We start from the raw sequence: 17,137 nt of genomic DNA on the forward strand, positions 1-17,137 counted from the left end.
TCTCCAAACCCAGCCCAAATTGCCCTCTCTTCCCTGTTTGCACTGTGTTTCCTGCTCTCTCTGATGAGAGGCCACATGAATCCTTAAATGCCAGTTTTGCAGCAGCAAGAACATGTCAGATGCCAAGAGCAATGCAATAAAAAGGATGGGAAGAGGGACAGTGTGGGCATTGTTTGCCTGTCTGCCCCCTGCTTCCCACCAGCCATTCTCTCACTGTACTGTGCTTGCCCTTGTTTCCCTATAAAGGAATCAGGAATTTGCTGGGGACCAGGGGCAGTGGGCAAATGCAGAGCATCACAAACACCTCGTGTTGGGTTCTTGAGGACTCTACCTGGGAAAAAGGGCAGGGATCTCAGCCCCAGCACCTGCCATGCTCAGTGGGCCCAGGAGCAGCATCCCAGGGCAGATGGCACAAAGACATCAGGGGACTGCAAGTGACACTCAGGTCACCATCCTACAGGACATCCAGTCTGGTTTCCCTACCTGTCAACCCTGCCCAGTGCTGATGCCCAGTGCTGATGCCCAGTGCCCCCTCAGTATCCCTCAGTGGGGTGATGCTCATGGGTGCTCGTGGCACGCTCTACCCATGCCTTGGAGGGTGGGGGGTGGCCATCAGGAATGAGAAGCAAGGCCCTGGAAGACGTCCAGCTCTCTTTTAATTAACCTGAACAAGCCAGAGCTTAAGTTTCCGAGCCAAGCTGAAGTCTCCCTGTTAGGAAAAACCTGCAGTACCTGGCAGTAATTTAATAACTCTCATTTCGAGCTTTCTAATAGCGGTGCTGTGGAACGGCTCCAAACCCACTGGTCTCCCTGCCTTTCCGCAATCAAGTTACCTTTATTGCTTTATAGCAATATTAACAGAGATACCAGTGTTAATGCCTCACCTCAAACTCAGCTGGCAGGAGCCTGGCACAGCTGAGAGGAAACCCGGCGGCGCGTGGTGGGGCCGGGATGGCTGGCTCCCAGCACGGCTCCAGCACCCACCCCTAGCCCAGGGAACAGTCCCTGCTCCAGGCCCCAGTGCCAGGCACGTGGCAGGGTGAACTGTCACCTCTGGGATGGGATCTGGCTCAGGGGTGCCCCAGGATGAAGGATGCCCATTCTCAGAAATAGTACACACCATCACCCTGGGATCCAGCCCTTTTTGGGGGAGTGTTTGCATTGCTGCAGGGGTACAGGATTAAGTCCTTTCCAGCCACCAGAGGAGCTGCCAGGACCCACGGGGAATGTGTCACCATCCCCAGACACCTCTGCTCTAGCAGACTTGTCCCTTTCAGCATAGCAGGAGTTAGGGTGTCATGTGTGGCAGGAATTGCCTGCCTGGCCCCTGCAGAGCTGCAATTAGCTCAGTTGCACTGACCTAGAGGAGGGGCTCCATGGCTTGAGGTACTTCAGAAATACTTCTCCCTCTCACAGAGGGCAGAATGACTTTCATCTTTGAATCCACAAGCAGAAGAGGGACAGAAGGACACAAAGGAGAAAAACCCCTCCTTAATTTCAAGTCCAAATCATTCTGTTCTACAAAGAACACCCCATCACACAGCTAGGGCCATGTGAGCTGTTTATAGCAGCCCCAGCCATCCATCACTCGCAGGTGTCCCTCCACGGGACTTTCCCTGGCTCTGATCTCCCCCAGCTGAACCCTGTCACCCAGCAGCTAATGCTTCAGAGGGGTTCCCCCAGTACTCCTGGCTCTGCTGTAGGTTTGTGATACTACTGTGGTGCTTCAAGAGTAGGTTTGAAGAATGCAATTCCTCCTTGCTGGCTGTACATTGCAGAGACTGAGGCACAGCCCTGACCAGGGGTACACCCAGGGTTGTGGGGGATGTGAGGGATGTGGGGGATGTAGGAGATGTGGTCACCTTGCCCTCCCTGGCCTCCCTTAGCCAGCCTGAGTGGCAAGGGGCAGACTTGTCACTGATGCCATGAGCACCAAGTGGCAGTGAGAAAGGGCTGAAGAAGCGCTTGGTGTGTGACATTGTGGGCAGAGCATGAACTCCCAGCCCCACTGTGGTGGTGGCAGCACCACATCCCAGGGCAGAGCAGGATTGTGTAAAATCCCTGGCCATGGCTGGCCAGCGGCATGGGAGCTGACAAAGCAGCACTGTTCCAGTTTATGGGATTGGAAACAACTGCTCGTGGGGCACAGATAACCTGACATAGCAGGGACATGATGGGCTGCTGGAGGGGACAGACTGACAGAACACGCCCTGCTGGGGTTCACCCAAACCTTGCTGGTCCCCACTGGTTCCAGCTGGGAGCAGGGCTGGGGCAGTGGACTCTGCAGGGGCTGCTGTGCTTTCCTTGAGCATCTCCCTCTTGGACAGAAGGTTTCTCCCCGAGCTGGGAAGCAGAGCTGAGTGTCAGTTTGTGTGTGGAGCCACTGCTAATACCTTCTTTGCTATTTTTAGCTCAGCAGCCTTGTGCTGTTGGTTTCAGCATATTTTTTTTTTCCTCCCAGTAAATTCCAAATCTTTTCCCTCTTTCACCTTCTATTCCGGGATGCTGCCTGTACCATTCGGCTTTGATCTGCACTGATGCCAAGTGTGTTTTGAAACTCTAAGTATAGCACATCCCTTGAATTTCTCTTATCTAGCAAAGCAGTAATATCCTCAAAGAGCTCCAGCAAGCTGGTTAAAAACCTGACATCTCATGGCTCAGTCCACACCAGCTACTCCTCAGCCTGGTTCCCAGGCATCCTCCCCTCCAGAGTGCTCTGCAGGCTTGTGACCTGGGCTGTGCTTTGCTGCTGGTGTCTCGAAGTCACTGTCAATCTTCTTTTACAGCTCAGAGACTGAAAAGGGCAGCTAGGAGCAAAGAGGGACAATATTTCTTTTTATTTTTTACTTTTTTCCCCCAAAGATGCCTGAATGCAGCCTCGAATTTTTGCATCTGTAAATTGATTGTAGATGTAAGTAATAAGAATATTTTAGACTTCAAAATAACCAATTTTCCAATGTAGGCAGGTAACTAGGAGGCCAAATGCAGTCATTTGTGACTGGCAGTGGATTGCAAGGGCAAAGATCTGAAGGCTGCTCTTAAATCCGTCCCCAAAATGTCTGGTGCTCTATACACACACTGTAACAAATTAATGTCAGATGCTGCACTTGGTATAATTAGACAGGATTTAGAGTGGCAGAGCCAGCAAATTGCTACGATTTATGTGAAGCCCCTACCCCAGGGTCTGCACCCACCGCTGCTTTGTCGTCACTGAAAATTCCTTCATCAGTTGAAGGACTCAGCCCCTGGATTGCTTTGCACAATTTGGTCCCAAATTTGGCTCCTGGATGGATCCCTGATGTCAGCTCCTTGGGATGCCCTTTGGGGTGCAGGGTATCAGCAGGAGCCCACAGAGCTGACAAACCACACAAACCACAAAGGACACCTACCAGAAGGACACCAGAGTGCTTGGAAGCACCAATCTGCTTAGTAAATCCTTTTCTGCCTTTCCCCAACACGGAGTATGAATTAAAAAAACGTTAGAAAGAAGAAAAAGCGCTTTCATTCCCTAGTTCTTATTAAGAGATAAACTCAATCTGGTTTAACTAACTAAGCCAAGCCCTGGCAGTGGCGGCGCGTGAGCGGCGCGGGTCTGCTCCAAAGTGGAACCAGCTCCCAGCCCCACACTTCAGGAAACATCTCATCCAGTGAACCTCGTATTTTTCCCACAAACTCCCCTCGAGCTGTAAAGCACATCTGGATAATTTTAGGCAGAAAGGGATTTTCCCAGAAAGTTGCAGGGGGAGGGTGGGGGTAGGCGAGGGGCTGGTTATATTTGGAAACCTCTTTCAAGCACGGAGACCCCGTTGTGGCGGCAGCGTCGTGGGGCGATGCTGAGCGGCGCGGTGGCGAGGGCGGCTGTTGCACCAGCATGGAGAAATGTCTGGCAGCAATTTGTGGCCACAGGTGGGTTTTTCTCCTTGCAGCTGAGTTTTGGAGTGTGCTTCTGCCTACACTCCCTCAGCTGCCCTGGGATGAAGCTGGGACCTGCTGAAATCCTCCGGAGATTTGGTCCAGTGGCTCCAGGGCAGCTCCGGACATGGCACTGCTCAAAAGCAACAGAAAGGTAACCAAAAAACCAACCAACCAACCAACCAACCAAACCAAACCAAACAAAACCCAAAAAGACAAAACCCACAACGTTTTGAATAGACAAAGTGCCCCAACTGCCTCAGGGCCCAGACAAGCGTTGCTCGTTGCTCGGAGGGGCCGGTGATGAGGGTATGAGGAGGCAGCTCATCAAGCCCTTATTAGCACAGGAACTGCCGAGTGCAAATTAACGCGCCAGACTCTGTCCCAGCCGTACGGAGAGCGCCACGTGCGCAGCCACGCTGAGCAGTTTAATCAACTCAGAAAGCAATTTGTTCTCTCTCCCTTTATAACCTTGACAAGCTAGTGGGTTATTTTTAAGCACACCAGCAAAGGCAAAGGCAATTCCCGGCTGGTTGGCAGCTAGTTGGCAAACCACCATGCTGGGCAGGTGAGCAGCCCCCTGCCAGCTCTGCTTCAGAGCAGGGAAAACCTCTCCCCAGGCTGCAGCACTTTCACCCACACATGCCCAGGCCAGGGCTGCTCTGTCGTGGGCACAGTCCATCACTTTGGGACAGCTACACCCCGATGCTGTTGACCTGGGGACACATGTGTGCCCTGTTTGCTGTGTGCTGTGCTGTGGAGAAGGTCAGAGAAGCCACGATAGGGCTGAGGAACTAAGAACAACTCAGGACTGAAGATTCCCCAGAGGATGGATGGGTAACTGAGAGGAGCTGTGTTGTAGTGGCATTGCTTTCCCTGCCCTGTAATTTCTTCCCCTGGAGAGGGCTGTCCCCAGGGAGGGAGGATGGAGGGGATGGTTGGGATGGCAGACCCACTGCCACACGCACCCTGGCACCCAGCCTGCTCCTTCACCTCTTACATCTGATCCCCCAGGGACGGAAGGGCAGATGTTTTGCAGGTATGGTGTCTACTGTGCCTGATGTCAGGGCACCAGCCCAAATTTCAGGCAGGGCAGCTTCCACTCTCTGTGCTGCAGCATCCCTCCTGCCCACTGCAGTACTGGCTGGGTTTGTCCTGTGGAGCCTCCTTCCTTCCAGAGGCCAACTGGGCCACTGTGGTGGGAGATATGGGACCTGGAAACCCGAGAGTAGGCACAGCTGCCTCTGACTGCTCCGTGTCCTCAGGGCACTGGGCCGTGTTTACTTTGGCCTGTGCAGCCCAGCAGCTGCTCAGATGTGCTGGTGATAACACGATTAGCAGTAAATTGGTTAATGCTTTCCCAGCCAGCAGGATACACAGGGAGGCCACCTCCCTGCCACGACCACCACAGTCCTCTCACACCCAGAGGTGCTGGGTGCTCCTGGGGACAATGCTGCCATGCTGGTCCCTCTCACCTGGGAGCTGGGGACAGCCTGGGGAGCAGGACTCCTGCCCCAGCAATGATATGGTTCAGCGCCTGCACTTCCAGCTGATTTAAAGCAACGTCCAAGTTTATAGAGAATTAGTGAGACTAAGGAACATTATTTTTCTTTATTAGGTTAAAGGGTAAGCAAATACAATCAATCTTGTCATGTATCACAAGATGTCAGCAACTTCCCACCTCAGCCAGAAAATTACCGGCTCCTCAGTGGATTGTGGAATTACATTCATAACCGCAGAAAACAAATATATACATGTGTATTTTAATGAAAACACTGAAGGTCGCTACCTCACATCATCATCACAAACAGGTTACTGCTGAGCTAATTTAATCAACAACAAAATCCAGGCTGCAGAGGAACCCCCACTTGGAGGAAGATGCGGCTCACATACGGAGATGAAGGTGTTGGTGAAGGGATCTGCATGGGATGGAGCTGGCAAACATGCCCCAGGCTGGGCTGGTGTCCACAGGCACTTGCTGCCCCAGCCCAGATTGCAACCACAGTGCTGTGTTCTGCCCCGTGCTTTAATGATGCTCTACGCCATGTTTTAGCCATGGGGACATTTTGCAAGGGCCGTGTTCTGTCTCAGTTTGGCTTCTTCATTTAACAGCATCCTAATTCAATTGCACTTATCCCCATCCTTCCCTTGCCATTCGTGGTTCAGATAACCTTGCTGAACTCCTCTTGGAGATTAACCGGGGGAGGGAGCCCATTAGCTGGTCCGAACTTCAGAGTTGCTAATCAAAGCTAATGAATTAACCAAGAGGGTGTTGATTTTCCAATCTGACATTCAGGAGGAGGGACAGGATCTGTCCTTCCCTCTGCCCCTTCTTCTCCTGCATCCCACTGCACTCCCCTGCTCTGACAGCGCAGGATGCTGCCCTCTCCCTTTTCTCCATCCACAGCCCGACCTGGCTCGAGGCCAGCCAGAGGCGAGGTAAGAGGAAAGCCCTTTTGAGCTGGGAAGACACAAATAATCATTGTAATGATGACTGGTAGGACTGAGCTGCCTGCCAAGATCACGAGCTGCTCAGACAGCCCGAAGAGCAGCGAGGCTGGAAGTCATCTGGCAGGCACAGGGCTGTCCACAGCGGTGGCGGGGCAGAGGGCAGGGGATGTGGAGAGGCGAGGAGGAGCATGGAGCCGGAGTTTTCCTGCCTGGCAGGATGAGGGATGTGTCCCAGCAGGGCCAGTGTCACCGTCGCGGGCACCGTGCCACGAAGGAAGCCGTGTGTGCTGGCCGGCACTGCCAAGGGCTGCTCCTGCCCTGTGTGTGCCCCCTGTTAACCCTGCTGTCCCCACGCGAGGGTGGCCGGGTGACAGTGTATCTAATAACAGTGACTGTGTTACTAAACACAAAGTGGTGCCCTCCTCACTCTGCAAAGGGCAGCACTGAATCATCCCCTTCTGCAACTCCAGGCCCCCAGATCCAATGTGTTCACATGTCATCCCAAAGCAAAAATATTTGGTGGCACTCAACAAGGTCCCCCAGCCTGCAGGCTGTAGGTGGAGAGGGGTGGCCCAGGCAAGTTGTTCTCTTGGTGGGAAGGGATATGGTGGCATATCCCTCTTCAGAACAGTGCACTCTTCAAGATCTGATGTGCAGGGTAGGTGATGATGGCAATGCTGTCCCTTGTCACTGCGGCATCATGCCACAATGGACCAGGATCAGCCCTTGCCCTGAGATGCTCGTGGGCAGGTAGTCTGGGATGTGCATCATTCTTGGAGATGATCTGCACACAAAGCTGGTAAGGCCCTCACATCCAGTCAAGTCACTGTCTGTCCCTCTCCTGCCTGGCTGCGCACAGGGTCACACTGCAAGGTCTCTGTCACCCTTGTCACCCAGCAGACAGAGACCAGGTCTCCCCAGCATTTGTTTTCCAAACCTGCCAGGGGAGCCCAGCCTGAGCCTTGTCTGGCAGAGTCACCACTGCACTTCAGCTCCCAGCGAGTGCCCAGCCCATGGTGACAGGGACCATAAAACACTTGCACAAGCAGACATGAGGCAGTGCTGAGGGCTGGCTGGCTCCCTGCCTGCTTTGGAGTGTCCCTGATTCAGAAGTGCCCAGCGTTGCCCAGGCTGCTCAAGGCTCCTCTGGGAGCTGGTCCTGGTTTAGACCACAGTGTTGCCAGAAAAAAACTTTTTCCCAAAATGAAGAATGAAAAAAATCCCCCAACAGAGCTCTAGTTCAGCTCCTGTGCATTGCAGGGAAGCTGTGGCAGCTCAGAGCTGCAGAATTACTGAGGCTGCACCACTTGTTGCTTGCCCAGCTGATGTTGGCTGGCAGCTGCTGTGCACACAGTGATACCAACAGAACTGGCAGCAGGATGCTGTCTGTTCCTGCCTGGAGTTTTCCTGCACCACCTGCTGCCCATTGGACAACGATGACTTCAGTGTGCAGAGCCCAGGTGCAGGTGTGCAAGCCAGTGGCATGTGGCACAGCCACCACGCTGAACAGCATGCCCAGGGAAGCTGAAACAGCCAGGGACAAACACACAAACTGCAGCCCCCTTCACCTGGTGGCACATGCAGACCCCCAGCCTTGAGCTGGACTCCTCCACCCGAGCCCACGGCTTTCAGATGGACCCAAATACCGCTAGGAAGGGTTTTCCAGCAGGACATGGGCAGGAGGACCATGGTGAGCCGGCTGCCCTGGCGCTGCAGGCGCCCTGCATTCGCAGCCACGGCGTGCTGCCGCTGTGCAGCCCCGGCCCGCCCTCGTTTATCTCCCCTCCAAATTGTGAATGAACGAACTTTCTCCCAGAATAAATAACCATCGCTCAAAAGTTATTTTAGGGCTGGTCTCGGTCGCTGGAGTTTCCGCGCCTGCCGAGGCCCATCACATTGTTTTCTGCTGCTTTCCTTGGCACGGCCCCAGTCCAGGGTTCAGAAGTTATTACTATAAAAGTCAAATTGCTTTGAGGGGGGGAGGCTGGGGGAGGCAGGGTCGGCGGAGGGAGAGGGGATGGGATTCCTGGAAAGTCTCCAGCCAGGGATAATTGGAGCTGTGCGGGGTTGGACCAGTCCCCGCCGTGCTCGGGGGAGCGTTTCACCTGGCCTGTGTCCAGCGGAGCCGAGGTGAGGAGGAGGAGGGCAGGGTTATTGCAGGCACAGCCCTCCCTGAAATACGGTGCTGCTGGGCCTTGGTGCTGTGCTGAGGGGGATTCCTGGGGGCCTCCAGGCTCATTCCTTGTCATCTCCTGGAGAGCCCTTGCCCATCCTCCTCCTTGTGGCCCCTTGAACCTGTGCTCACCCCACTGCCATTTAATATTGGTTATTTCCCCATCTTCATCACTAATTACTTTCCTACCTTTGCACTGAGGACTGCCTTAAGCCCTGAAATATTAATGTTTTATTTCCCTTCTAAAACTTCCTCTTTCAGTGTTTGCCACCACAACTTGGTAAGTTTTTGCCATCCATAAGAGCAAATGTTCTGCCCCTTCACACCAGGCACAGTGTGCAGTTGCGGTAAAGCTTGACTATAAGATACCAGTCCCCATCTTGAATGAAGCAGCATCTCCCTAATTCCTCTGGGCTCTTTTCCCACACCCTCTGTAGTCAAGGGTTGCCCTGGACCTTTCCTAGCACAACAGGGTAGGAGCAGCTCATGGATATGGGATCTCAGTGGGGATGTCCTCTCCCAGGATGTTCTTGTGGGATTGTGCCCTGGCTGCTGTGTCCCAAGTCCTTTGATCTAAACTTGATGCTCTTTTTTTCCTTTTTAAAATTATTTCCGTGTAATGGTCATGCTGATGTGTCCATGCAACCTCATTAGAATTCAGTTTGCTCTCTCCTTTCCTCCAGGCAGCCTTATTTTTATTATTCCCATTATTTAAGGTTGACCTTAAAGCAATGACCAGCATCCTCCTGGCAGATAGAGCCGTGTCTGTGCTGGCCCTTCCAACCTGCACCCCAGAGACCTGCCCAGGGTGCCCCTCACCCTGAAGCTGGTACCCTAAATCCCCCACAACCCTCAGTGCTGGGGAAGCACTGCACACACCCCACAGCCAGGGTTTGCAGGCAGGAACAGCCAGGAGATAAGATGTGGCTCAGCTTTGACACGTGCAACTCGTGTGCCTGGAGCAAAACCATCAGACGTGGGTATCGCTCAGCAAGGTGACTGCTGGGCAGCAAGGCTTCGAGGGACAGGGAGCAGGCACAGGAGGCTACCTGGCAGCAGGATGTGACAGCAGAAGACGTGACCTGTGGAGGCACTTCAGAGAGAAATCTTCACAGAAGCACTGACAGGAAGAGCCCAGTGTTGTTCTCATCCCACTGGCACTCCAGCCCAGCTCAGCCACCCTGGCATGACACAGGGCACATCCCCAACTCCTTCCCTGCCCCATCTCCTGACAGGGTGATGAAATATTGCACTACCTGTGATGCTCAGAGTGAGCAAATATTAAAGCATTAAATGAGTATAAAGAAGAAGAAAGTGAAGAAAGGAGAGGAGAGTAAGCAGGGTGAATCTCAGCTCCATGGCAGGAGCACTCTGCCCCATGCACCTGGGACCTCATTGCCTGAGGACATGTGGAAAACCCCTGTCCCAGGGCTGCAGAGTTGCTATTCCACACCTACCATGACCCAGCACAACCCCCCAGGCCCAGCTGGTGTGGCAAGTTTCTACTTCTTGCAGGTAAAAGCCAGCAGAAATTATCCCTGGGGCCACACCCAGGTGGGCTGTTGGATGAGGTGGGATCCTGGCTCCTTTGTGCACTTTTTCCACATAATCTTTCCTATTACATAATCATAGAATGGTTTGGGTTGGACCTTTGAATGCCATTTAGTCCAACCCCATTGCCATGGGCAGGGGGATCATCAGCCAGTTCAGGTAGTCAGAGCCTCATCCAGCCCAGGGTGGGGTGTTCACCACCTCTCTGGGCAGCCTGTGCCAGTGCTTTACAATCCCCAATGTAAAAAAAGTCACTCCTTATATTTAATCTAAATTGACCCTTTCAGTCTAAACCCACTGCTGCTTGTTCTGTCCCTTTTAGCCCCCTGCTGTGTACCCCTGCCACCCCACCGCCCCTCTCCTGCAATCGCCGTCCACCAGGCATAGCTGGTTCCTTCTCTATCCCTTCCCTAATGGATCTGACAGCTGCTCCCTGCACTGGGCCAGGTTTCAGTTTCCCCACGCTGAGGTTTTTTTGCACAGTCTGTTGCAAAGCAAGAGCCAGGGCCGTCTTGGCCAGGCAGCAGCGATGCTCCCCGGCCATGGCACGGCTGCCAGGTGGGTCACCCTGCTGGCCCCTCGTGGGCACTCACCGGCACGCTGGGGACAGGAAGGAAGGAAGGAACGGAGTCGTAGGAATCAGATTATGAACTGAGCAATATCACGTGCGGAAGAGCCTGTGGGGAAGGGGCTTCCAGGGCTATTTTCGCCCAACGAAAGTTGCAATTAATTTGCGGAGGAAGTCGCTCGGCATTAAGAAACCCTCCAGGCAGAGTCCGGACCCAGGGACACACATCCCATTATTTTCTCGTTTAAAAACCATCTCGGTGGTGAAGGGGGCTGCTCCCCCCGGGCTGGCGCTAACGGGGAGCCGGGGGGGAGCTGGGGAAGGGGGGAGCTGGCTCTGGAGGGGCAGGCGTGTTTGGAGAGGGAGAGGGAGCTGAAATTAACCTTGGAAAGCATTCAAATTAGACTGTGTAATAAGAGACCCACTTCTCTGGGTAAATTTGTTAGGATTAGGGCTCACTGAGCTGTTGAGGAGAATTCAGCATGGCTCAGAGCCAGGACGAAATGAAGCTCCTGGCTTGGTCGGCTGCGGGAAAGTCCAGGCTAATGGGCTTTGGTTCAAACTTTGATAGGAAAAAAATCCAGGAACAAAGGCACTAATTCTTCCAAAAGCCCCCAAATCTCAGTTTATACATTTCTGTTTATGTTCATTCATAATAGATATACACAGCTGTTCTTATCATTCATATTCAAATTCCATATGCATCCTTAGCAGTTAGTACTCCTGTCTCAAAATGAAAAAAAAAAAAGCCATGTGGAAGATTAAAGAAAACTGAAAAACAACCTGTCTTGGGGTGTGAATTCTCCCAGCATCTGTGTCTGAGATCAGGTCCTTGCACTGGGGTCCAACCTCAGGACAGAGGAGGAGCCCACTACCAGCATGGGTTGGACGATTTAGGGACTTACTTGAGTCTCTTTGTCACCTGCCACAGACCACTCATCTGCTGAGCTTCCTCTGCCCTGGGTAGTGAGGAGCCTGGCTGGGGTTCGCCCTGTGCCACCAGTCCTGGCACCCATCAGCATGCCCATGGCCTTTCCCAGTGATATTCTATAACCAGAGAGGAATGGATGAGCCCGACCAGCTCCCCAGGGCGGGGACATCTGCGCTTACACTGCCCTGGGTGAGCAGAAGGGAACTTTTCCAAATTCCATGGTTATAAGCTAAAAAACCCCCAAACAACCAAAACCAAAACTGTGATTTTATATTATTTGGTCTTTTCTTTTAAAAATTTTTCTCTGTCTCACATTCCAGAGGATCTCTCCTTGCTTCCTTTAAAAATTGTCCCTGGAGTAAGGAACAAAAAAGCTCCAAACATTTAAATGTGGATATCTCACAGAATATTTGCATCTTAAACCTTATTTTTTGATCCCTGGAATTTGCTCTCGCAGACAAATCTAGTGCTGTTGAGTAAAGCTCATTAGTAAGAACTATCTGCTAGAATGAGCAGCAGGGACATAGATAGCACAGATACTTAAAGTGTTGTCACTAGGTTTCAGAGTTAATCCTGCTGAGAAGTTCCCCTCTCAACTCAGAGCTGTTGTTCTGCACATCCATGACACTGCTATTGATTCTTTGGATTATTAGGGAAGGCTGATTCTCCATCCCTCTGCGGTGGGTGTGTAACCTGTGGTACCTCAACAGCAGGAGCAGCAGCAGTGGCACTGCGCTGCTGCAGCAGCCCCTGACCCTCCTCCTCCTCACCTCTGCACAGTGCCCAGGTGAGATGCAGGTTCTGGCACGGCGGGGACCTGAGCCATCCCGGGCAGCTCTAGCCCGTGTTCCAGAGCCAGGAGGGGGGTGGCACGCCCTGCGGAGCAGCGTGCTGCTGCTGTATTTACATTCCAGCGTAAATTAGCTTCTCCTCTGGTCTCTGACGCGTCCTGTCCCCGTCCCCTCCTGCTGCGCCTTCTCCCGGCTGCCGCAGCCGCTCCGTCTGGTTGGAATATCCTTTAATCGGGAGCTCATGTCTTCCGGCCACAGCAGAAGGGGAGCGGCAGCCTGGGGACAGGGGACAGCCCGAGCACACCCAGGCAGGGCCCCACGTCACCCTGTGCTGTACCAGCACGGTCTGTAGTGCCTGGGAGTGCCCAGGGTTGTACCAGCGCCTTTTCCCGTGCCTTGACACCCAGGGCTTTAACATCTGTCAGGACATCAGTCCCCACCGATGTGTCCTCCACTCAGGCAGTGTTTGGGTGCCTGTGAAGGGAAGCATCATCCCGAGTCGGAAAGATCCCCGGTGGGCTGCAGAAGGCAGGCCAGAGGAGTAGAAAGCAGGCTCACCCAGCCGTCTTTCATTTCATGAACAAACACATGAAGACCTGGAAGCAATAAATCCAGAGCTTGGACTACAAAACCAAACACGGCTGCAGCTCCCCCTTGGAACAGGAAAGTGGGAGGAAGAGGGCAGCCACAAAGCCAGCCGAGGAGCACAGGCACCGTGTCCCCTCCTGAAACCACCAGGAAGCTTTAAAGGGGCTGCTTCAGGGTGCTCTGGCCAAAAATGTGTCCCCAAAAAGCTGTATGTGCTGGTTCTTGTGTGCTGCCAGTCACTGTGCCCCAGGGATGCACAGAGCATTCCTGGAAGCAGCCTGGATTGACAGTTCCCAGGGTGAGCAGCTGTCCCTCACCCAGCCGGGAGCAACAGGAGCAGAGCCCAGGGGTGCAGAGGGTGCTCTGGGAGGACAGGTACCCTCCAGTGTTCAGCATCACCCACACCCCACGCTCGAGGTGCCAGCTCGTCCAGATCCCCCTCGGGGGCAGTGGGTGATGTGTGTTGTGCCAGTGGGTGCTGTCCTGGCTGCTACCCCGATGTGGGGCTGCCCTGGGGGTGCTGCTGTGGGAGGGGGCTGCCCGGAGCTGCCCCGTGGGCAGGGCTCTGCCTGTGCAGGGCACCCAGCCAGGCATTTCCCAGCCTGAGTGCTTCCTGCCCATGGGTGCAGCGTGGCACCCCGTGGCTGGGATGACTCCCACCTCATGGTGCTCCCTGGAAAACAGCTGGGAGCCGCCAGACCCTGTTGCTGTCAGGTCTCCCCAGTCCAGCTGCCTACCAAGCCCCCCACTTTCCCCCTCCCATCTTGCACTAGGAGCTGAGCATTTGTGTTGCTGGCCCTGCCAAGACCCTCGGGCTCACTGCCACCTGCCCACGCACAGGGAAGGACAGGTGTGTGCCCAGGCTGTCAGCACTGCCCCCAGACCAGCAGAGCTCACTTTAGGAATCCCTGATTCCCATGTACGTGGGGACATCCCACCCCAGAGACTTGGGGAGTCCTGCTCCCTTCAGGCTGGAGCCCCAGGGAGGAAGAGGATGGAGAAGTGAGAGCACAACCAATGGGCAATACAAGGCATTAGTGGGATCCCTGGCCAAGTCTGGTCAACCTGTAGTAATCCCAGCTTTCCCACATCCCTTCCAGGTGCAAGTCCAGACTGAGTGCCCACCAGCTCCCTCCCCAGGACCCCACTCACCTGACTCGATGATCTTACAGGTGATCTTTTCCAACCCAGATGATTCTAAGATTCTATTACTTCCCCTGGCAGCCAGGGAAGCTGCAGCAGCATCGGAGCTGCCTTCTCCTTCCAGCATTCGGGCAAACTGCTATTTGTAAAACAAAGGTGAAAACATCAAATCAAATGGATGAGTCAGAGGAGAAGTTCAAAAAACGGGGAGCGCGGGGAAGGGGAGAAGCAGGATCTCCATCTCCCCTCCCACCCGCCAGCAGGCAGCGAGCAGGCAGGGAAACAGGCAGCACCTCGCCTGCTGGCAGCCCATCACGGCTTCAAAGCGGGCGCAGATCGGATCTAGCAGCAGCCAGGGATGCACCGAGCAAGCGCTTAGCGGGGAAAGGAGATGGCTCTGATAAGCCAACGTGTGAACTCCCAGGTTTAAATTAACTAATGACTTCAGATGCTGCCGATAGTCTGCAGGGGATGGGTAGGAGTGATTTATGGGAGAAGATTAAACAGACTAATTAGGCCAGCTTTACCACTTAGGAGTTACCCAGCCAGGCTGGGGGCTGTGCCAAGGAGGACCCACTGTGTCCCAGCCTTGTGAGAAAGGATGGGGAGCAACTCCAGCCCCCGTCACTGGAGCCACAGGTACCCTGGCAGCCTCCTGACCCCGGCGCATCCTTGTGTGAGCACAGGAGATCCCTCTGTGCACCCCAGCACTCACCCACAGCTGCCTGCTCTCAGGTGCAGACATGGGAGACTTGTGGACTCTCTTCTGCTGCATGACCTGAACCTCCCCAGTGCTTCCCAACCAGCACAGAGGGTCCAGGGTCTGCTCGACCCCCACTGCTTTGTAGCCACAGGACCAGGCACTAACACGGACAGGCACCACAGCTGCCAGGTCTCTGTGGTGAGTGCAAGGTCAACGGGACTCACACCAAGGTTCTTTCAAATCCCAGTTACATACATGTAAAGAATCAGTGATTTCCAGTGGCTGGGCAAGCACTGAGCTCAGCCTCATGCTGCACTGACTCACTGCTCTCACGTGTAAGAAGTTGTCGTGGTCTCAGCCAGGAGAGCTTTTTATCACGTTATGGGAAAGCACTTGGAGTTTCCTTTTCCAGGAGCCGTGGATATAATAAAAAGCCTCCTCAGGCTTCAAAGCAGGAGGATTTTCATTGCTTCCTGGGCCAAGAACAAAGCACCATTGAGCACAGCCAACAGTTGTTGTCTCTGTCCCTTGATGTGCATCAAGCATCCCGTTCTCAGGCTTGGAGGTCTCGGTTCACAGGGATGGAGACAGGTTCATCCACAGCCATTGCTCTGGACCAGGAACACCCTGAGACAGGTTGGCCCCCTTGAATCATCCTAGTTTCACCATGACCTGCCAGGGTGGCCATAGGCAAGGCATGAGGAGTGCTGGTGGCCTGACCCCGGGGCTGGCATCACATCCACCCACTCGGTACCTGCGAGACAACGGGGCGCTGCTGGAGTGCATGACGTGGTTTTCAGCACGGATTGAATGCATGACTGTGTAAATAACACAGAGGTACCATGAAAACAGCTGTTTCCACGTTAAAATGGAAATTTAACAGAGTGACAAGCAGGAGCTGCAGGGGATGCAGCATGGGCTTCCTCCAGGAACCCACACAAGCTGCAGCTTAGTGCTGGGGCACGAACTTCCCACCATGTCCAAAGCTCAGCCCTGGGGTGATGCTTGCCCAGAGCAAGGGAACTTCCTGCCCCTTGCCCCAGGGCACCCACAGAGAGCCAGAGCCTGCTTTCAGCTGCCGCCTCCGGCACTGTGACATGCCAGGGACAGACGGGGACATTTCCCAGATGCCTTTGGAGAAACAGGAGTTCCTTGTCACTGCTATCGGCATGAGGCTCTTGGGCCCTTCCCCTGCCCACGCTGGGTCTGGGATGGGTTTCCTGGAGCTCTTTGTCATCAGTGCACGGGGACTGGCTGGGGAGGGCTCTGCCTGGCTCGCTGCCACCAGTCCCATTGCTGGAAGTGAGGTTTTGGGAGAAGGAATTTCTGATGTCCTCATGGCTCCTGTGTGCAATGCAAAGAGCCAAATCAAGCAAGGCTGTGGTGGTCTCATGAGCCCCTGCCTGCTCCCCACATCCCCTGCTGCCAGCCCATGCTCTGTTTCAACCACCTCACCCCACTTCCCTGAGAAACAATAAACCACCATGTTTGTGCAGAGACAGAGTCAGAACAGTTCACATGGGAGAAAAAAAAAGAATAAAAAGTCAGAAGAAAAAGCCTGGGCCCATGATGTCCCACAAACACTGCACCATTGTGGCTGCCTGTGAGCTGCTTCAGCTGTGCACATCGCTGGCAAGAAATCACTCACTGCACAATATTTTTGTTTCCCCAAACCATTAATGAATTATTTAGGCATCTCTAGCAGTTACATGGAGAATGATCAACTGCTGCTCAGTGTGGGCTGCCTCAGTGCCTGCCAGGGAGCAGCTTTTGGGGAAAGCAGCCCCACTGTCACGCTGCTTCACATGCCTGAGCAGAGCCATGGCACTGCAGAGCTCGCTGTGGTGCTGCCAGCAGAGCAGAGAATGACATCTCTCCCTACAAAGGCTACATCCAGGAGCAGGAGCTTTGTTCCAGAGCTGGAAGAGAGAAGTTCACCTGCTCCGCCTCCCCCAGCCTTTTCCTCCTTGCGACGTGCTCCAGGCACCTGCCCAGTGCCAAAACCGTGGAGAAACTCGGCGCTGATTTGTAACGTGTGAAGGTAATCCAGCGCTGGAGCAAACGGCTGCACTGAGTCACAGCAAACCTTGGCTACCTGCTAACGAACACGGGCCTGGGATGTCTGAAACCTGCAGAGAAAGCCCTGGCTGTGCAGACAGGAGAGCTCTGCTGATTGCAGCCATGAAACTTCATGAGGGTGACACCGATCCCTGACAAAACAGCCCCTGCCTACACACACACATGTGCTCAAAGTGTCTCATTGACTCAGTGCAGCCTCCTGGAGCAAGGCATCACTTGACATCCTGCACTAGAACTACCAGGCACA

The 17,137-nt window shown here is 54.0% G+C and overlaps 1 long non-coding RNA gene across 1 annotated transcript; it reads right to left on the bottom strand.

Moving 5' to 3' along the window:
- Positions 1 to 5,502: 5,502 nt before the first annotated feature.
- Positions 5,503 to 14,675, bottom strand: LOC117001021. The gene is made up of 3 exons (XR_004418899.2): positions 14,402 to 14,675; positions 14,118 to 14,247; positions 5,503 to 12,973 (listed from the first exon to the last, which is right to left on the bottom strand). It is a non-coding gene; the product is annotated as an uncharacterized LOC117001021 (long non-coding RNA).
- Positions 14,676 to 17,137: the final 2,462 nt, after the last annotated feature.

The sequence above is a fragment of the Catharus ustulatus genome, chromosome 10 (assembly GCF_009819885.2).
Source record: "Catharus ustulatus isolate bCatUst1 chromosome 10, bCatUst1.pri.v2, whole genome shotgun sequence".
Classification (NCBI taxonomy): domain Eukaryota; kingdom Metazoa; phylum Chordata; class Aves; order Passeriformes; family Turdidae; genus Catharus; species Catharus ustulatus.